At 50.4% G+C, this 21,147-nt stretch overlaps 1 protein-coding gene across 4 annotated transcripts in view; it reads left to right on the top strand.

Moving 5' to 3' along the window:
* The first annotated feature begins 6,152 nt into the window (after window positions 1-6,152).
* SCN4A (sodium voltage-gated channel alpha subunit 4) overlaps window positions 6,153-21,147 on the top strand; it is a 43,714-nt gene continuing 28,719 nt past the window's right edge. The window contains exon 1 of one of the 4 annotated variants that reach the window (XM_019733000.2): window positions 6,153-6,234. The gene's annotated coding sequence lies outside the window, so the exon portion shown is untranslated. Of the gene's footprint in view, window positions 6,235-6,285; window positions 6,417-8,367; window positions 8,453-9,333; window positions 9,741-21,147 lie in introns of those variants that run through there. The other 3 variants (XM_074319683.1, XM_019733002.2, XM_074319682.1) reach the window with 3 other exon arrangements.

The raw sequence follows: 21,147 nt of genomic DNA, 5'->3' as shown, positions 1-21,147 counted from the left end.
CAGGTGGGGCAAATATAGAGAAGCTGTCAGGGCCTGCCCACATCCCCCAGCTTTCCCCGGGGTCTCCTGCAATTGGTCCCTGCCCTCACCTACAGCCTCTCCACCTGGGGGCATTTTCTGGCCACAGATGGGGTAGGCCTGAAGTCATCCCAGAAACAACCCGGAAGCATTAAGGGATGCTACCACAAATTCAAAGGGTCCACTTGCCTGCGCTGCATCCAAGCCAAAAAAGGAACACAAACAGGAGACTGCGGCAAAGAAAGTAAAGGTTTATTTAAGGAATTAGCGCCAAACCCAGAGACACAGGTGAGCGAATGCTTTCAAAAACCTGGCTCCCCAATGGCGTCTAGTGGCTAGATTATATATGGGAAATATCATTGATTGTGGTTGCTGTGGGAGCTGGGGTCGTGGGCTCTGCTGATTGGTGGGACTAAGGCAGGGGGCAATTGATGAGGCCCTCAGGTCCTGGTGTCCGTCATGGCATTGTTCTGTCTGGTTCCCAGGGGATGTGGTCCGTGGGGTCGTTCTGCTTTCCTGAGTCCAGAGTTGAAACATAACTGAGGCCAAGATGTTATCTTTGTTTGACTAAAACCTTATTCTAGTTGGCGGCTTAGTTATGGTATGTAGCTTGGTCATGGTGGATAGCGTGAAGTTTTGTTCTTAGTTGAGTTTGCCGCTGACCAGAACCTCATGTCCTAAGGGCTTAGTAATTTAAAGGAGTGGGCATACAGTATACGTACAGGAAGGAGGATCTGGGGAAAGAATGCAAGGGAGTCGTAGTTCCATCAAGCTAAACAAAGCGAGCTGGGATTAAAGCAAAATGCATGCTAAAGAAATGAAGTTCATGTGTGGTTATGGGGACACGTGTTGATGAGCCTCTCCCCAGCCTCCTGGCCTCAGTGGGGCACATCTGAGGGGTCCTCCCCACAGTCTCTCAGTGATCCCCAGGGCCTTGTGCCCCAGTTGTCCCAGCGACAGCCCACTCATGAATGCACACTCCGCTGGCTTTTCTCCTCTTCCTATCACTTCTCCACTCCCTTACAGTGCTTCCTGGGATTTCCTTCCAAATAAACTACTTGATCCCAAATCCTTGTGTCAGACTCTGCTTTGGGGGAATCCAGACTAAGAAGACACCAGCCTCCAACTTTCTCCATGTCTGTCCCCAGGCTGCTGAAAATTCCTAGGAAAAGCTATTCTAGTAGTTCTGGGATAAATTTATGTGGTAAAGTGAAATACTAAAATGAACATTGAAGAAAATTCATCTGGGACTATAATGGTCAATGAATTAAACTGAGGCAAAACGGGAGGCAGGGAGGCCTCCACCCTCATCTTTTTAAAGAAAGCCCAGAGCTGGCTGGAGGTGGTCATGGAAAACAGGCATTCCAATACCTCAGCTACAAGACTGCCTGTTAACCCTGTGTGAAACTTGTTGGAAGACAGGGCTGAGGTGAAACCTATCCAGCTTCTCTTCAGAGTTCTTTGTCAAAAGAAACTGAAGCAGGGCCGGCCTGGTGGCTCAGGCAGTTAGAGCTCCATGCTCCTAACTCCAAAGGCTGCCGGTTCGATTCCCACATGGGCCAGTGGGCTCTCAACCACAAAGTTGCCGGTTCAACTCCTCGAGTTCTGCAAGGGATGGTGGGCTCCGCCCCCTGCAACTAAGATTGAACACGGCACCTTGAGCTGAGCTGCCACTGAGCTCCGGGATGGCTCAGTTGGTTGGAGTGCGTCCTCTCAACCACAAGGTTGCTGGTTCGAGTCCTGCAAGGGATGGTGGGCGGTGCCCCTTGCAACTAGAAACAGGAACTGGACCTAGAGATGATCTGCGCCCTCCACAACTAAGACTGAAAGGACAACAACTTGAAGCTGAACGGCACCCTCCACAACTAAGACTGAAAGGACAACAACTTGACTTGAAAAAAAGGCCTAGAAGTACACAGTTCCCCAATAAAGTCCTGTTCCCCTCCCCCAATAAAATCTTAAAAAAAAAAAAGAAAGAAGAAGGCAGTAAAATGTACTTTAAAAAAAAAAAAAAAAAGGAAAAGAAACTGGAGCTTTTTCTGAAAACCACACACTTATCTGCCAGAGCTATTTTTTCTTATAGAAGGTCTAACATCAGTCCTACAGTGGAGGAGGTTGAGTTCCTGACTACTTGCCCTGCCTACTATTGTTTTCTTTGAGGCATTGAACACTCCACCTGTTTCCTTTTCATTTTTTCTCAAAGGGGACTTTTGTTTGCATCTTTGGTTTTTTTCATTTTGAGGGTTACTTTTTTTTTTTTTTCTAGTGTCCCTAAACAATATGTACCAAAAGCCCTCCCTGTTGCCTTGGTAAATCTATTCCTGGTACTAAGTTAAACATCGGAAAAAATTTCTGATCAAATGTGTTCATCACAGTGTTATTTTTAAAAGTTGAAAATTGAACATTACCCAATGTCTATTAATAGGGGAATGGTTGTATAAAATCAAGGGAGTTTATTCAAAGACCACGAAACTGGAAAAATGAGCCACCCTCGTCTTGTCCTCAGAAAAGGAAAGAAAAGGACCCTTTCTAAAAATTCAAGTGGAATTTCAGTATAAATTTGGTACAAATGAGGAAGTGCCGAGCAGAGAGACAACCCAGCAATGGGCCCTTTTCTTGGGTTCAGTTCCTAAAGTGGCACAAATTGGAAGGAGCTAGAATATGAGGGTTGGAGGAAAGAAGCTAAAGGCAAAATTACATGATTACCCGGACATGTGTGGGGAAGGAGCCTTGAAAACACAACAGTAAAGAAATTACTCTTTTTTTTTTTTTTTTTTTTTGCTTAGAGGCTCTGATCACGCTATTTCTGCAAATCATGGTCATCCTTGTGAGATGTGTGTGGGGGTTTTGTCCAACAGGCCCTGGTGGTACTTTGGGGACTTAGGTTGCACCAGTGCGATGCCTTGTGATGAGGACCCAGATTCAATCAGGCTGTGGGATGGAGTTCAGAACCTTCCCTCCCTGGCTCCCTGGAATTGGGGTGCCACTGACCATGGGGGAGCACCTCCTGAGGCTCACAGAAAGTCATTTCAACCAAATGACTCAGGGAAGAAACTGACTCCTCACACTGGGAGTTGGGAGGTGGGACCAGATGTGACAAGCCTGTGGGTCAGGGCAGGGTTTTCTGAAAGGTGGTTCTATTTTGCAGAATTCTTTTGTTTATGGGTGACTGAAACTAAACCTAAACTGGCTTAAAGAAAAGGTGTGTTTTTTGGTTCCTGTGATAGGAAAGGACAGAGATGAACCTGGTCTGTAGTTTAACTGGCTTAGGAGTCAAAAGGTGTCTTCAAGTCCTTCTTCCTTCTTTCCCTTTCCTTGACTCTGAGTGTGTGTGTGTGTGTGTGTGTGTGTGTGTGTGTGTGTGTGTGTGTTGTTCTCACACCCTCCTCCTTCAGCCTCTTCCACTTGATGGGAGACACACCCAGGCGCCTTCTGACTTCCTTCAGTTACTCTAGACAAGTTTAGAGAACCCTGGGGAGAGAGAGATTATCTTTCTTTTGTATCAATACATATAAATATCCGGGGAGGACTAAGATTGACCCTCCTTGAGTTAATAGCCAGTTTTTGGACCCACCGCTGTGGGCAAGAGGATTGGCCAAACCTCGGTAACGTGTCCAATTGTGTGTCTGGGGCAGGGTGGCTGTCCTGCAATCAGCAGCCCCACCTGAATCACATATTTGGCGTGGGGGAGAAGCCGCCCCCAAAGGAGGGAGGAAAATTGTTATCGAGAGAAGGAGATATTCATTTTCCTTGGGCTATGGAAAAAAAAGTCATACGTAACACACAGCTATTTTTCCAATCAGCCCCATCCCTAATCCAAAAGACACCTTATGCAAATTAGAAAAATTAGCCCCTTCCTCTAGACGTTTTGCTACCATCTGCTAGAAAAGTATGGTCTTAAATACGCTCATTTATGATTACAAATGTGATTGGTGCCCAGAGCTGTGCAATGTACAATTAAATACAACTGAATGCAGCAGCCCTGCCTGCTCAAATGCTATAATTCCCTTCAATTACTTCAATTCCTCATTAGAGAAAGTCTTACCCCGCAGAGCTTTGGGCCCTGGCAAGGCAGAGACCAAAAGGGCAGAGCCATAAAGGGAATGCCAGCTGCCTCCCACCTCTTCTCCCCCAGACCCCACAGACAGAGAGCAGTGTGCTATCAAGGGGACAGTGACCAGCAGTTCCAGACAGTGGTCATCAGCAGAGAAAACTGGAGCTGCACAGGGCCAATATGAGTGATGAGAGGCATCCCAAAGAGCAGCTTTGGGGAGACAGCTTGGGAAGGATACGAGACAAATCATTTGCTTTTCCTCTGAATGCTAGAAGCAGCAGATCCTTGCAGAGAAGCCGGACAGGCAGACACTGGATTACATTAGCAATAAAACTACATGGAAAGTGTTTGTCAGAAAGGCCAGTGAGCAAAGCAGGATAAAGAACAGCACAGACAACACCAAGCTCACACCTCGGAGACACACCTCTGAGGCGACGCTCCCTGCAGTGAGGTGTGGGAAGAGGGCTCCACAGTGCTGAGACTGTGTCCCCAGAGAATCGGTGGGAGGAGAGGCGACAGAGGGTCACTCCTCCCCAGGCCTCCCTGTGCACTTCTCAAAGTCCACTCTGTCCTGGACTCAGCTCAGCCAGGGCTCTGGTGGTCAGAAACGACAGGCTCAGAGATGAGCATGGGAGACTGGGGGAGTGACAGAGCGGGCTTTGGGGGACAGGATTCTGGACTCACCCAGGGATTCTCATGTCTGCCTGGGGCAGGCACTGGTGGTCAAGCTGTGAGATGGGGCATTTCACAACTGCTCCACTAGGGGTCATCACAGTCCCAGAGTGGAGGGGGAGTAAACCAACCTCATCCCTCTCTCACCACCTCCCCTCCCCAAGCTGTGAGTGACAAATATCTAGCCAATGGGGTAAGGGGAATGGTGGTAGAGAAATGACCCTCAAGACAGCAGTGTGCTCATGTGTGTGTGCGTGTGTGTGTGTGTGTGTGTGTGTGTGGTGTGGTGTATTTGGGTGTTTGATGTGTGGGTGTGGGTGTGTTTGGGTGTGTAATGTGTGGGTGTAGCTGTACTGATAGGCATACACTTGATAAAAATCTAGTGACCATAGGTACACATAGGTGGCCCTTTGTACATGTGAACGGGGCATGTCTGTGGGTGCAGACAATTGCATGGATATAAGTAACATACATAGAAATGCATGCATGCATGAATATGACTGCGGGTGTGGGTGTGTGTTCACACAGATGTAGACTCGATAAAAGTCTGGTGTCCACGATGTGTGACATTTGTGTTCATCTGGCAGGAGAGTGGATAGGGCCACATGTCTCTACCATGTTTCCCTGAAAATAAGACCTAGCCAGACTATCAGCTCTAATGCGTCTTTTGGAGCAAAAATTAATATAAGACCCGGTCTTATATTATTTGTATTATATTATATTATATTATATTATATTATATTATATTACATTATATTATACCCGGTCTTATGTTAAAATAAGACCAGGTCTTACATTAATTTTTGCTCCAAAAAACGCATTAGAGCTAATGGTCCAGCTAGGTCCTATTTTCCGGGAAACACGGTAATAATACATATGTATGAATTAGCCTGATGTGAGCGCTAAGTGTGTCTGTAGGTGTGAGCAGTACACATGTGTGTGACTGAGTGTAACATGCAGCGGAAGCATTTGTGTGAAGGTATGAAGGGTGATTTACATGTATGGCTGAGAGTGTGTGAGTGTGTGAGCATTAGTGTGGGGAGGTGCGTACATGAGTGTGTACCAGAGTATGTGTGCGTGTGTGAGCCAGTGTGTGCCACGGGAGTGCTTCTGGAAGTGAGTGTGAAAGGAGATTCAAGTATGAGAAAGAGCTGTGTACATTTGTCATGGAGGGAAAGCAACTGTGTGTATGAATTCCTGTGTGTGTCCCAGTGAGTGTGCATGTGTATGAGTGTGTCAGTCTGTCACTCCTGGGTCAGTGGGCCCCAGGCCAAGGCGGTCCCAGGCTGAGCTCAGAACACACCCAGTGAGGGAAGTGTGGCTGAGGCTCCCACCTGAAGATTGGCCCAGTCCTCAGGTTTCACTCATGACCCTGTGACATCAGCAGCAGCAGCTGTCCCCGCCGGCCCGGCCCCCCCGGCCAAGTCCCCCAGCGTCCCAGCCCCAGCCCGAGGTGGGCACGACAGCAATCACTCCGCTCCCGTCCAACAGTGAGTACTGCGCCCCTCCACACCCCGCCTGGGCCAGGCACCCCAAGGGCAGGCCACCCCAAGGGCAGGGCACCCTGGCCCCAAGCCCAGCCTGGCTCTGAGGAAGTCACCACTTTTCTCTAGGCACCGCTGTCCTGCCCACACCGGGCCCTGCTCTGCGGCTGCCCCTGCCGAAGCTCCTGGTACCTTGACCTTCTGTCCCCAAACTTGCCACCCTCTGCACTGTCATCTGCTCTCTGTGCCCCTGCTTGCCTGGCTATCGCTGCCCACAGCAAGGGTCCTCACTCTGGTCACAAATGGCCCAATGGCTAAGGCTCAGCTCCGGATGGTCATGGGGTGACCCAAGGGACAGAGACTGGGCTGTGTTTCTTCAGGAGAGGACAGTTGAGGAACCAAAACAGTGACTCTGCTCTGCCTATTTGCAGTGGCTCAGAGGCAGGGGTGTTGGGGGGAGGAGAGCAGCAGGAGGCCGGGTGGGGGGTGGCGGGCGGCCTCTTTGCTCTGCTGAAACAGGAATCTGTGAGATGCCAGCAGAAGACTCTTCTCAGGCTGTGCGCCTGCCCATGCTCTGCCCACCACCCTGCTTTTCTGGCCAGCTTGGGGCACAGTGGGGCTCCTTTTATGGAGAAACCGGGAAGGGGAGGGGGCCAGAGGAGTGACCCCACATAGTGGCCAGAAAGCTATGGGGCCTCAGGAGACTGAGGGGACTCAGGAGACTCAGGGCCAGGTGGGGCAGGAAAGGGGGGCAGGAAAGGGGGGCAGGGGTACGGTGCCAGGTCAGAGCTGGGCACCCAGGACACTGGGAGGGAGGGTGGGCAGTGGCTATTCGAGAAGGTAGAATGGTCTGAGCAGAGATGGGGGAAGGCATTTGGAGGCATTTGGAGCTGAAGGGCGGAGGGGATGTGAGGGCTATTTCTTACCAGAGAGAGGCATTTGTTCAAAAGTTTGGGAAGTCCCATCTACGGGGCCCTGAGGGTGGGGGTGAGGGCTGCTTGGGGCTCTCCAGGAATGCACTAGTGTGGGAGGGAGGCCTGAGCCCCTTCCCACCCCACTGGAGTCAGTACAGTGTCCCCCTGCTCCAGCACGGGGTCAGAGCAGGGGGCCAGGTCAGATGAGGGCTCATGGAGCCCCACTGTGAAAGGCGGCCCTTCGGGGGGAGACTAGACATGTCCCCCTCTCAGGGGTCCTGCACAGAAATCAATCAGCCCGCAGCCAGGGAAGGTTAGAGCCCAAAGGAACCTTGAAGGCCATTTAATGCAACCCCTAACAATGAGCCAGCTTGGGGAGAGGAGCTAGAAATGTTTTAGGTCAGTCTGGCTAGTCTGGAGAGGAGAAGAGACTGACAGAGAGGTGGGGTGGCGCCAGGGGTGGGTATTGTTGTCACTCATCTATGACCAAGGTTGTGACTGTGCCTGGGGCCCTGAGTTAAGATAAGGAGACCCTGGAGGTGGCAGTGGCTGGATAGAAATGTGAAGGGCTGGAGATGGAGGCAGAGAGGGCTGGTTCTTCCAGGACTCTCCAGATTGTTCTGGGGTCATCCCCAGTCCCCTGCCTGTAGCTGGCGGCCTCACTGTGTGTGGCAGTGGTGTGGGCAGTTGTGGTCATAGTGCTAGTAACTGAAGCCATATCACCTGTGCAGACAACACAGGGACCCAGATGTGACCCAAAGGTCCACCCTCATCTCCATTCCAGGCATCTCTCAAGGGATTGGCTGGAACTTGAGCAGGTTTTGGGAAGGTAATTAAGGGTCCTTCCTTCCCAGGTGGCCCCATCCCAGCCTGGTCCTGCTTGTCACTTCTGGTTGGGAACCTGCATGCGGTAGGGGCTCAGGACTTGGGGTCACCTTCCTAGCTCTAGGCTGGCCTGAATGTCAGGGCTGCCCAGCAATTTCCTTTGCCAGGGTTTCTGTTCCCCAACTCCAGGCCCAGACCAAGGGGAGCCCTAAGTTGGATGCTGAAGGCATAGAACTCTTGGCCAGAGCTGGGAATGGTCCTGACAAGGTCCCTGCCTTTGGGGACAACTCTGGCCACCAGAACAGAGAAAAATATAGATAATGGCAGGAAGGGGGTGGGGCTTGGAGAAGGTTCCTGGGGGAGGCATAGCCAGAAAGGAGAAAAGGGACTGGACGTTACAGAGAAGAGTAGAAAGACTCTCGCCAGGTGACAGAAGATGAATTGATGGGAAATGAAAAATCGGAGCCCGAGGCCTCAGAGAGCAGGTAGGGAGAAGCAAGGGGGTGTAGAAGGTGGTTATACAAATCTTCACTCCCTCGACTCCTCTTATCAGGAGAGCTCAGGCTCAGAGGGTCCTGTCACTCACCTGGGGCCACCAGCTAGTAAGTGGCCAGGACAGTGGCCGAGACCACCACTCTCTGGGAAGGAACTGACGCTGGGGCAGGGCTGGTGGGAGCAGAAAGCTCATTCCTGAGACCTGGGCAGGGGGAGGGGGGAGGCAGCAGATTCCTATGGGAGCCCTAGGGTTGTGGCCGGTGTCCCCGGCTCTGCAGAGGCGGAGACAGGCCAGGGCTTTTTGGGGCTCCACCAGAAGGCACTCATGGGGCTGGGGGATCCCAGGCCTCCCACCTCCACTGCCTCAGCCCCAGGCCTTTCATGTGCTCTGGCCCCCATTCTGCCTCATCAGCAACAGCTATTTTTATTCCCTGCAGTTTTCAGTCAACAGCCCTTGTTGGGGGGATGGGACAGCAGAAGGACAGGGAGGGGCTCCGGGAGCCCACGGGCTGTGCCCCTTCAAGGCCAGGCTGCCCCCATCTCGGCAGGAGCCCTAGCAAAAATCAAAAGTGCAAAACCACAATATTCACCAACCCCGCTCTCTTTTTGAACTGGTTTGTTAAACCCCCACCCTATAGGTGCTGGAAGGTCATGGTCCAGTTCAGACTGGGATGGTGACATAGCTTAGTGGTGAAGAGCCAATGTCTCTTTCGGGCTTCCAGCCCCAGTTTACTATGTAAATAACCTCTGGCGAGTTACTGACCTTCTCTGCAACTCAGTTTCCTTATCTGTCAAATGGAGTGATAACAATAGGATCTTGGTGAGGATTAAATGAGCTCCTGACCTGTGAGGTGCCCAGAATAGTGCTTGGCAAGTAGTCAGCTCTACACAAGTGTTAACCAGTCATTAATTACTGGGGGCTGTGACTCTGAAATCAAAGTCTTGTGTTTTGGCGGGGTGGTAACAGAACAGGAAGGAGCTGCAAGAAGGTGGGGCTGCCCAGGAGGAAGCAGGACGACCTTATGCAGCACTGGGCACCCTGCACAGCTGGGAGGGGGTGTATTCGTTTTCCTATGCGATCTCCCTCAGGGGAGGGAGATCCTTTTATGAAAAGGTGGCGGAGGGTCCACACGTGCCCTATGTTGCGCGAGGGCTGCGAAGCAGAGTTCATCCGGGCTCACGTGTTAGTAAGATCTGCCGGGGCCTCCTGTCTTTTCTGAGGCTTGTAAGTTGTTGATCAGCCTACTTTTGGAGAAGGATCTTTTAGCAGGGTCGTTGGTGAGTAAACATCTCTGGAGCCATTTCTGGGGCTAAGCACAGTTCTTCGGGAGAGTGGAAGGGCCAGACTGGCTGAAGCGCCTTTCTTGGGGGTTTCAGATCGTAGGCTGAGGTTCCGCAGGCAGCAAGAGGGCCACTTGTCCTAGTGCTGGAGACCATAACCCAACTCGCAGGGCCAGGGAGGGGCCTGGGGCCCAAGCTCAAAGCCTGCTCTCCGCAGGTGTTAGGGGTGGATGGAGCGGGAGCCATGTCTGCCCTGGAATTCTCCAGGCTCAGGGTCACTTTTGCACGGTCCCCTTGTTGGCATCTTGGTGGACGCAAGGCAGGAAAAAGCCCCGTCCGCTGTGGTCTGGGAGGAGCAAACGTGCGGGGCGGAGAGAGAGCAGAGGCAGAACAGAGGCCAGCATTTGCAGTGTAGACCCAGGTAGGAGCTGGCATGAGGGGTGAGGGGTTGGGGGAGGCACCCCTGCGTGCAGGGGTGGATCTGCCCAAGGGTGGGTGAGGTGGGCCTAGACGTGTATGTAGCAGAGGGTGTACATACAAGTTTTGGGGGACATCCATGGAGTCCAGGTCACCATGCTTAGGGGCTCCTTTGAAATTGCCGAGCCCAGAGGGCAGGAAGCCCCAGGCCCGGGTGGAACTAATCAGCCTCCCTGCCCTTAGGAGCAGCAGGGAAATGACTCGTAGAAGCAAGGAGTGTGTGTGTGTGTGTGTGTGTGTGTGTGTGTGTATACACAAGAGTGGGCTGCAGAGGGAGTTGGGGGGCATATGAGGGTCGATTGATACAAGTAAAATGCAAACTTCGAGGAAAGCTCTTTCCCAAACTATTGACCTGTAATTCCCACCACCCACAGCTCCTAACACAAGGCCCCAGGAGGCCTGAGCCTGGTCCTGGCAGGGCCTGTTGGATACCCACCCCAGCCACACCTTTCCGGGGCTTGACTCAAGAACTCTGACCTGCCTTTTGAAGAGGTCAGACAAGTGAGGGTCAGCCCAGCCCAGGGGGCAACCTGGATGGGACCTCCACCTGGATGTGCCCTGTGCTGGAGGAGGGCAGCCATGCCCAGCCCGGTTCTCCAAAAGCCTGGAGGGAGACGGGGTTTGTAATAACAGGCACGTGGATCTGGCTTCGAAGAACTGTGTTCAAATACTGGCTCTGCCCCTTATTATCTAGGATAACGAATGCACTTGCAACACTGCCTGGCACGTGGGAAGCACCAAATGAATGTATCCGTGACTGCTTTTCATCAAGTAATATTTCTTAAGCCTCCACCTTGTGGGCCTGCTGTGCACGTCAGCAGGACGGGTAAATGAGCTGAGATTTGGGGGCCAGAGGAACCAACACCCTCCTCCCCTCTTTCCCAAGTTGACTGAGGGCTGGAATTCTACATCTTGAGATGAGATCAATTCCTCTGATGTAAGGCTCAGTCTTACAAGGAGAAACCCGTTCGCAGGCCTTTACTTCTTTTTTTTAAAATGCTTGGTAGTCCAGGATGAGGATTTCTTTTTCTTTTCTTTTCTTTTTTTTTTTTTTTTAAATTGGGGAACAGTGTGTTTCTCCAGGGCCCATAAGTTCCAAGTCAAGTCATTGTCCTTCAATCTAGTTGTGGAGGGAGCAGCTCACTGGCCCACATGGGAATCGAACCAGCAACCCTGCTGTTCAGAGCTAGCGCTCTAACAAACTGAGCCATCTGGCTGCCCCTCGGGGCTTTGCTTCTGGGAAGAAAGGGCTTCCAGGGCCTACAGATGATCTGGGAGGGGTTAGTGGGAAGGGGGCACTGCTCACAAAACCCAAACACAGCCCATTTGGGTTTTCATCAGGCCCCTAGCCAACCAGAAGCACTCTGGATGGAGGGAAAGGGTCAGGATTAAGAGGAAGAGACAAGTTGGGGAAAAACTAACCAATGTTTTAGAGAGTCTTTGGGAATTGACAGAGAACAGAGCAGATTGTGGGGGAAGGGATTGCCAGTATATCCTAAACAGGAGGGAAGCCTTGGCATACAGTAAGTGCAAGATAAATGTGACTACCGCTCTCATTCTTACCCCTTAGGGAAGACAAATCATCAAGCTGGTTGAATCAGATGCCTAAAAAGGGGGTGCTTGTTTTGACCCAGTGAGCCCCACATAGAAAACTGCAGTCAGCACCAGCCCACCCCTCACCCAGGAGTACCACATGTGACCCCAATTGTTTCCGGAACCCTTGGGGCTCCTGAGTGTCCGGAGGTTTCTGCACTAAGCTCCAGGCTGCAGGCTGCCCTCCAAAATCTCTTGGAGCAGATTTCCTCTGCAGAGAGTGTTAGACCAGGAGGGGAGGGCCACACGGAGGACTTCCTCCAGGCCCCTGACCTGCCAAGGCCAAGGCCCTAAGTGCTGACAGAGAAACAACACAGCTACCCCCTTCCCATCCCCACCCCCACCTCCAGCCTGCCTCAGCTGAGAAAAAGCTGTGACTTGAGATCTACAACTAGGGGGGCATGGGGATCCGTTTTGCATTCTTGGAGTTGGGCCACAGTGGGAATGTAGGAATTTGGGAAGTAGGCCACCCGGACGTCCGATGCTTTCTTTGGCCAAGACAGAAAAAGTTTGGCGCTGTTTCACTCTCTCAGAAAGTTCTGAGTCTGAGCCCCCACTGCAGGTGAAGCTTGAGGAGAGGTCTCTATTGGCCACTTGCAGCTCTGGGTAATTTTGCTTCCGATCCACAGAGAAACCAAACAGCCAGACACTAGTGGGTGACCAACAGCTTTGCTGGAGATGAAGGACATGCTGGACTGGCAGGAGGGATGATGGCTGGGACCTGAGCAAGGCCTGCAACCTACCCACCATCTCTCCATCCTCAAGGATGTTCCCTAGAGTGAACAGGAAAGGCCGTGAGGGGCAGGGCATATCTATTCTCCATCTTCCAGGAGAGTTTCTCATTGCAGCTTTTCCATCCTAGGCTGGCAGACCATGGCTGAGGCCTCTTGGAGGATTTCAGGCTGATACAGTATAGCTAGGTGGGTCTCTGAATGCTTGAAGGACACTCCTTGAAAGCATAGGTATTCTAGGAGAGAAGATTCTAGAAGCATATGGTGGCAGGAGGGAGGGGGGTAGTTGTTCCTGTCTGGAGCCTTGTTTGGCCAATGATTTGGGACAATCACAATCACAGACACTCAGCTTTGAGAGATGGCCTTGAACTGAGAGGAAAAATGAAGATCCAACAGGCTTTCACAAAAGACTGGAGGTGATGAGGTGCAATGAACAAGGGGAACTTAAGTAGCAGTAGATGTAAAATCCTACACCTGGATTTATCTTAACCTTGCATCCTGAAACCCTGCTATAGTCATTACAGGAGGTTTTTTTCGTCAATTCTTTCATATTTTGTACATAGGTAATCATGTCATCTGCAAACAAAGACAGTTTTATTTCTTCTTTCCCAATCAGTATACCTTTTATTTCCTTTTCCTATCCTATTGCATTAGCTAGAACTTCCAGTACGATGTTGAAAAGGAGTGGTGAGAGGCGATATCTTTGCCTTGTTCCTCATCTTCATGGCAAAGTTTCTAGTTTCTCACCATTAAGAACTGTGTTAGCTGTAGGTTTTTTGTAAATGTTCTTTATCAGGTTGAGGTAGTTCCCTTCTATTCCTAGTTTGCTGAGAGTTCGTTTTTTGTTTTGGGTTTTTTAAGTCATGAATGGGTGTTGGATTTTTCAAATGCTTTTTCTGCATCTATTGATATGATCATGTGGTTTTTCTTCTTTAGCTTATTGATGTGATGAATTATATTAACTGCTTTTCTAATGTTGAACCTGACTTTCACGTTCATAGTGTAAAATTCTCTTCATACACTGTTGGATTCAATTTGCTAATATTTTTTTTGAGGTTTACCTAGCTTTATTTTTTTATTTTTTATTTATTTATTTTTATTATTTTTATTTATTTTTATTTTTTTTAATTTTTTTATTTTTTAAATTTATTGGGGTGACAATTGTTAGTAAAATTACACAGATTTCAGGTGTACAATTCTGTATTACATCATCTATAAATCCCATTGTGTGTTCACCACCCAGAGTCAGTTCTCCTTCCATCACCATATATTTGAACCTAGCTTTAAAAGAGAAAAATCAGTTGCACAGTTTATAGTATGGGGAGGATCTAATTTGACCAAAGTTCATGAGACAAAGCTCCAGCGGTGACTGCAAACTCCACCTTGTGAGTTGGCTGCTGAAGAAGCAAATGCCATCTTGGGATGAATGAATACAAAGGGTGTCCAGGCCAGAGAGAAAAGGCCTCTCTCTCTGTGGTCAGACTATATCTGGAATTGGGTGTTCCGATCTGGCAACCCCACAGAGAGAGACAGTGCTGGGCTGGACTTACTCCAGAGAATAGCCACCTCACCCACAGCTCCTAACGCTTGGCTCCCTGCCTGCAGACAGCTGGCCCCACCTGGCTCCCTGACTCCCGACCCTTCCTCCCCACCCCCCGTCCCTGTCTGCACACCACCTCCAGTCCCTCAAGATGGCCTGACTTTACCCACCACTTCCACCCAAACTTCCGTTTTAACAGAGGTTCCGATGGGCTTCTCACTTACTAAACGGGCTCTGGCCCTGGTGCCCAGGGAGCTGGGTTTTAGTTTTGGCTCAGCCTCTCATTTATCACTCTCTAAAATTATCCTATTTGCTTCCCTATTTATTATCTGCCTCCTCCCTCTGGAATGCAAGCTCAGTGAGGACAGGGACTTTGCCACTGCTAAATCAGGGCCCAGCATGGAGCAGATGCTCAGGAAATGTTTGTTGAATGAATAAGTGTGTGATCTGGGGAGAGTTGCTGTTCCTTTCTGGGCCTCAGTTTCCCCATTTGTAACATGAGTGTGTTGGATTCATTGATCTCTCAGGCCCTGACAACTCCAACTTTCTTGAATTCAGTGGGATGAAGTTGCCTGGAGACCCCCAACCCAGGCCCTTAGCCGCTACGTCTTAGGAACAGGGCTGAAGCCGGAGTCTGATCTCTGGCTGGTAGAAAGAGGGATCAAGTTGTCACACTGGCCCCTTTACTCCAGGTGGTGGCTGGAGGAGCCACATGGAGATCTGCGAGCATGACACCCAGTCCATGATATGGGACACTGTCATGCTTGTCCCCTCCAGGAAATCACCAGACATACTTCCCAGGTACCCTTTCATTCCTCCACTGGTGCGTACTGAAAACAACACAGCTTGTCCCGTCTATTCTAGATACATTGCACAGGTGGGCAGAAGGTACATACATGCTGGCCCACCCCAACCCACCAGCCCTGTGAGGGGCTCTCCAAGGCTGTAGGATGAAGTCCAGAATTCTGGGCCTGCCATTGAAGGCCCTGGCCCAGCTGCCCAACCCACCTCCCCCAGATTCCTAAGCAGATTCTGTGCCCCACAAATGTTGACACAAGATTATGTCCTGCTCTGTCTTTGCTCTGGTTGTTCCCTCTCCCCAGAGTGTCCTTTCCCTCCATTTCCTGTGTTCATAACCTACTCATCCTTGGAGGCCCAAATGAAAAGCCACATCTTTTCTTCCCTGACCTGTAGATAACCACTCATCCACCTGAACTCCCAGAGCACAATCACCTCCCCTCTTTAGAGCAGGCATCACCTTCTCATCTCATAGTTACCGTGTTTCCCCGAAAATAGCACCTAACCAGAAAATAAGCCCTAGCATGAATTTTCAGGATGACATCCTCTGAACATAAGCCCTAATGCATCTTTTGGAGCAAAAAGTAATACAAGACCTGGTCTTATTTTCGGGGAAACACAATACATGTGTCCATGTCCACCTTCTTCCCCACTTTCAGCTCTGGAAAAGGTAGCGTGCCCAACTGGTACGCCTTTGTGTCCTACTCAGGGCTAGCTCAGCTTCTGGTTTATAAACAGGATGGATGGATGGATGGATGGATGGAATATATCAGAATCCCTTTTTATCCCTGGAAAGGTCTGTTTCCAAACCTCATCCACTCATTCTTTCAGCAAACACGTATTGAGTGCCTACGGTATGCTCAGTGCTGGGACTGGCTATGGTGACCTAGACAGACACAGTTCTGGCTGTCTTGGCATTTCGGTCTAGTGGAGGAGACAGACAAATCAGACAAATAAACAAGCAATTACCAGTTACGATAAATGATGTCAAGGGAAACACAGGGGAACTGTGATAGAGTAGAGGAGGAGAAACCCTCTTGGAGAAGAGACATTGGAGTTTAGACCAGGGCTGAGAAGAAACATCCATGTGAAAAGGGAGGGGACAAGATCTCTGGGGAGAGCAAATCCCAAAGGTACGCATGATCCCAGCGGTCAAGGAGCTGGAGCGAGGATGGGCGACTGGGGCAGAGAGAGCAGGAAGGAGAGGTCAGGAGACAAAGCTGGAGAGGTAGATAAGGGCTGGCTCACCAGGGTCTTTTAGGCCACCACAAGATAGTTAGGTGTTATTCTAAGCGTGAGGGAAGTTACTGGAGAATTGAAGCAGGAGAAATAACATGATTGGTTTCTTGTTTTTAAAAGATCACCAGCTGCTTTATGGGACTGGTTTGGAGGGACAGGACAAAAGCTGCCAGCAGGAAACAGGCTGTTGCAAGAAATTATTGTGACATGGACCAGGGGGAAAAGGTGAGCTTAGGGATATTTTGGAGATGCTCTTAACAGAACTTTGGATGGGCTGGATGTGGAAGATGAGGAAAAACAGAATTCAAAGAGACACTTCGATTTTTGACTTGAGCAACCAGATGGATGGTGGTGCCATTTCCTGGGCTGAGGAAGACTGTGGGTGGAGCAATGGAAGAGCACAGATGCGTCCTTCAGACGCTGTAGGTTGGGATGCCTCTTACCGTGTTTCTCTGAAAATAAGACCTAGCTGGACAATGAGCTCTAATGCGTCTTTAGGAGCAAAAATTAATATAAGACCCAGTATTATATTATTTATATTATATCATATATCATATCATATCATATTGTTATATTATAAAGACCCAGTCTTATAGTAAAATAAGACTAGGCCTTACATTAATTTTTGCTCCAAAAGATGCATTAGAGCTGATGGTCCAGCGAGGTCTTAGTTTCGAGGAAACACGGTAGTTACCCACATGGAATGGTCCAGTAGCCAGTTGAATAGATCAGCCTGGAGTTCAAAAGAGAAGTTTATCATATTCTTGGAGCACTATTTACAGTCACAAGAGTGATGCCATCCGGACACAGACTGAGTCCTGAGAAACTTAAGAGATCGGGGAGAAAGAAAGGGACAAGCAAAGGAAACTAAGAAGGAACAGCCAGAGACACAGTAGGGGAACGATGGGTGTACGCTCATGGAACCCAAGAGAGCAGAGTGTTTCCAGAAGGGGGCTACCGCCAACTGGGTTGAATGCTTCTGAGAGGTTGAGGGAGGTGAAGACAGAAATGTGTTCAGTGGACTTGGCAGCAGGGAGGGTGCTAGTGACTTGACAAAAGCCATTTCAGTTGAGTTGGGGGAATAGAAGCCAGGTTGGAATGGGTTGGAGAGCAAACGAAAGGTAAGGAAGTAAAGACAGCTGGTGTAGACACTTTCCAAGAAGTTGGTTTGTGAAGAGGAACAGAAAAATAAGGCAATAGATGAAGCAAGGAGTGAGGCCAGGAGGGTAGTTTTTTCACCATTGCCATAATTTTGGAGAAGGGAGAGGTCGATGGTGGTAGAGAGAAGGTAGCTAGGGAATAAGGCCCTTGGGAAGGCAAGAGGGGTCGGGGCCTGCGCCCAAGTGGAAGGCCTGGCCTTGGTGATTTTCCTTCTGAAGATGGAAGAAGAAGGGGTTGGGGGTCGTGAAGACAGTTGTCAATTTGACAGTGTGTAATGGCTCCTGTTTCCTCAATGAAGACTGGAGGCAAAGTCACCAGCCGGGAGCATCACGAGGAAGAGTGCAGAAGGTTTGAGGAAAGAAGAAAAGGCATGAAATACCATGTTTCCCCCAAAATAAGACCTAGCCGGACCATCAGCTCTAACGCGTCTTTTGGAGCAAAGATTAATATTAGACCCGGTCTTATTTTACTATAATATAAGACCGGGTCTATAATATAATATAATATAATATAATATAATATAATATAATATAATATAATATAATATAATATAATATAATATAATATAATATAATGATGTAATGTAATATAATATAATACATACCAGGTCTTATATTAATTTTTGCTCCAAAAGATGCATTAGAGCTGATGGTCCGACTAGGTCTTATTTTTGGGGAAACACGGTAGTTGTTCTCAAAACATGGAAAAGTGAGGCTTCCATTGAAACCTGCACTTACAGGGCACAATTGAGGGCAAACCTGGGGTTTAACCATGAAGTCAAATGTGAAACCAGCCAGGTCTTGCCTTTGCTGCAGCAACGTCCAATTGCTCAGCGGTTGGCAGGACAGCTTAGCTGGGACAGACCAGCTGGGGTTTCCACAGGCGAGTGGGGTAGAAGGAGAGAGGAGGCTGGAGTTGAGGGTATTTTCAAGGGTGGAATTGTGATCATGGCTCTTGTAACTGAGGGTGTAGGAGGAGGGCAGTGAAGTCAGAGGGGGCTGATGGGGAGGGAGAAAGGCAGGGTTGCAGGACTGAAGGCAGGAAGAAGCAGCCAGTACTTGAGCTAAGCTCAGAGGTAGGAGCGGGGAGGAGAGCGCTGGAAGAGGCGATGTCAGAGGAGATACAGTTCCTGGTTATGATTTAGGTTCAGGGTGCACTTAAAGGAGAAAGGGGCTAAAGTGGAGCGTTCCTCTAATGCATTCATTCATTCATTCGCTAAGCTTTTACTGAGCATTAGCACACTGCTGGCACAAAGGAATGATTCTCTCAGCTGGCATGCCCAGGGAAGGAGTTCCTGGAGGTGGTGGGTTTTGTATAGGTTGAGTCTCGAAAGACAAATTAAAGCTCTCCAGGGAGCCAAAAAGGAGGGATCCTCCAGGAGGCTTAATAGACCATAAGCAAAGACATGGGTGGGGTGGGAAACAGCTTGGTCCATTTGTAAAAATGCAGGTAGCATAGCCAGAGGGTGGGAGGGGTGGGCGTAGAGGTAGGGATCCGATTAGGGAAGGCCTTGGGAGCCATGGGGAGGAGTGTGGACACTTAAACAAAGGGAAGCCACGGAAGGGTTAAGCATGACATGTTCAAACTTGTGATTTTAGAAATGTGGATGGTGAGTTGGAGGGGAGCCTGCTGAGAAGTAGGGAGGCAGGTGGGAGGTTATTTAAATAGAGCGGGTGAGGGGTAATGAGGCAGCAATAGCCTAGAGGATGGAGAGCCCCATGGGTGCTGAAAGGGAGCCTAAGGGGTCAGGGCTTGGGAACCGACCAGGTGTACCATCACAATATCACAATGCTTTCAGTAGCCACCAGCCAAAACCATGCCTCAACTGGCCTGGCCACGGAGGACATTTTCCACCTCACATAAGACATCCAGATGTGAAGTGGTTTCAGGATTGGTGGAGAGCATAGAAGGAGAGGAATTTAGGTGACGTGCAAATTTTGAAGGGAAAGATGAGGAGTCCGGTTGAGGCCAGTTGGGGTCCAGCAGAAGCAGGGGACAGCAGGAGGAGATGTCAGGCTGGCTGTGCCATCTATGGGTCTGGTGCCAATGTACCAGGCACCAGATTCAGTGGTGACCCCAAGCTCCAACCCACAAGGAGTCTGGTGGGGGACACAGATACCAACGGACAAACACAAACATGCCATGAATTACCGTTGACCTAAGAGGTGTGCAGGCTGTGACTACATGTGAAAGGTGCCAAACTTGATGGGTCTAGGGCCCTTGGGAAGGTGGGAACAGATGTGGCAAAGTTATAGAAACCACGGAAAGGAGGTGGGTGGAGGTGGGACACAGGGCAAGAGGACACAGGGCAGGAGGTGTGTGCTGTAAAGAGAAACCGGGGCTGCAGACCAGGCCCTGGAGAAGCAGCGTTTTCCAGGAGCAGGAAGGAGGAGCTCACAGAGCAGACAAGGAGAGTGGCCAGAGGGGCAGGCCAGGTTCTTCTCTTGAGAAGAAATGCAGTGTCAGTGTCAGATGTTCGAGGGAGGGCCAGCTGAGAAGAAAGCACTGGGGGCGTCTGGTGACTCCAGGGAGTGTAGTTTCAGATGCTGGGGCCAGTCCGTCTGGTTTCTGTGGTCCCACTTGGGGTGCTATGAAGGAGAGAGTGGGCAGCACCAGCCAGAGGATTGTTGCCAAGTGGGGCCTGTGAACTGGGAGGGTGCCCAGCAGCCATGGGGTCCGTCCAGGGTCATCTAGCAGGTCAGCATCTTCTGTATGTGTGTCTATATGGGATTGGTGATGCAGATGAAGGAAGGAAGGTGGGTGCTGAGGGGCAGGGTGCAATTGTGGGGTCCATGTGAGGGGTGTTTTCAGGCTGTGTGTGTGTGTGTGTGTACATGTGTGTGAACATGTGCTCACCCACGCACTCCCACACACACGATGGGGGCAATGAGCAGCTGGGGGACGGGGTCAGCAGAAATGAGCAGAGTCATCCCCGTGGAAACACGACTCCCTGGGTGATGGTAGGGAGCAGCTGGGCAGCCAGGCCAGGGCGTGGCTAGCTCTGCCCAATGGTTCTGGCCGCTCCCTGGGCCACCCTCCCCACCTGTTGACCAAGCCTGAGGAAGTGCCTGCGCTAGCCTAGCCAGGGTCAGGGCGCTCACTGCTGGAGCATGTGTGCCTGCTGCGAGAAAGCTGCCCTCTGGTGTAGCTCTGGGTATCTATGGGGGGGTCTGTCTGAGCCCCTGTGATGGAGGGGTGGTTCCTGAGTGTCTGTGTGGGCCTTGTGGCTATGTGTGATTGGGCTGCAATGGTCTCCCCGTGCCTGCCTACTAATGTGGGTCATTCCCCAGGGCCTTTGAAGTAAGTGACCCACCACCTCCCTCCCACAGGGAAAACGCTCAGGAGGGCTGGGCAGGGGCCAGGAGAGGCTGAGGGACTGGCCCAGGAGACACAATCCACACAGTGCTCACAGGCCTCTAAAGCTCCTGGGGGTGCCCCTTCATCCACCCAGTTCATGCAGCCAGAAACAGTCCCTGCAATCTCTAGCCCTGCCTTCACCATGGAAACTGTCCACCTCCTTGTGCTCACGACCTTTCCTGTGTGTCTTCCTCTCCCACATTAGCATCTACAGGACCCCCCCACACCCTGCATCTGCCTGCTCCAGCATCCCCTGCTTTCCCATGGGTTAGATCCCATAGGTCCTGTGGGGGAGAGCTGTTGGGACACTGCAGGGCCTGGGGCCCTTCCTTCTTCCCTCTTCCAGCCCATCATCACACTTCCCCAAAAATTAGGACAGGATATTCCACATGCCCACATCTTTCCCTTCCCTCCAGGACAGGTGGCAAACACGGGCAGATGCACCATTTTCTTCTTTCTCATGCCCCTGGCAGACATCACTAATCAATCACAGCTGTCTTTTTGCACT

Source organism: Rhinolophus sinicus, linkage group LG15, assembly GCF_036562045.2.
Source record: "Rhinolophus sinicus isolate RSC01 linkage group LG15, ASM3656204v1, whole genome shotgun sequence".
Classification (NCBI taxonomy): Eukaryota; Metazoa; Chordata; class Mammalia; order Chiroptera; family Rhinolophidae; genus Rhinolophus; species Rhinolophus sinicus.
This window is presented reverse-complemented; position numbering and strand designations above follow the sequence as displayed.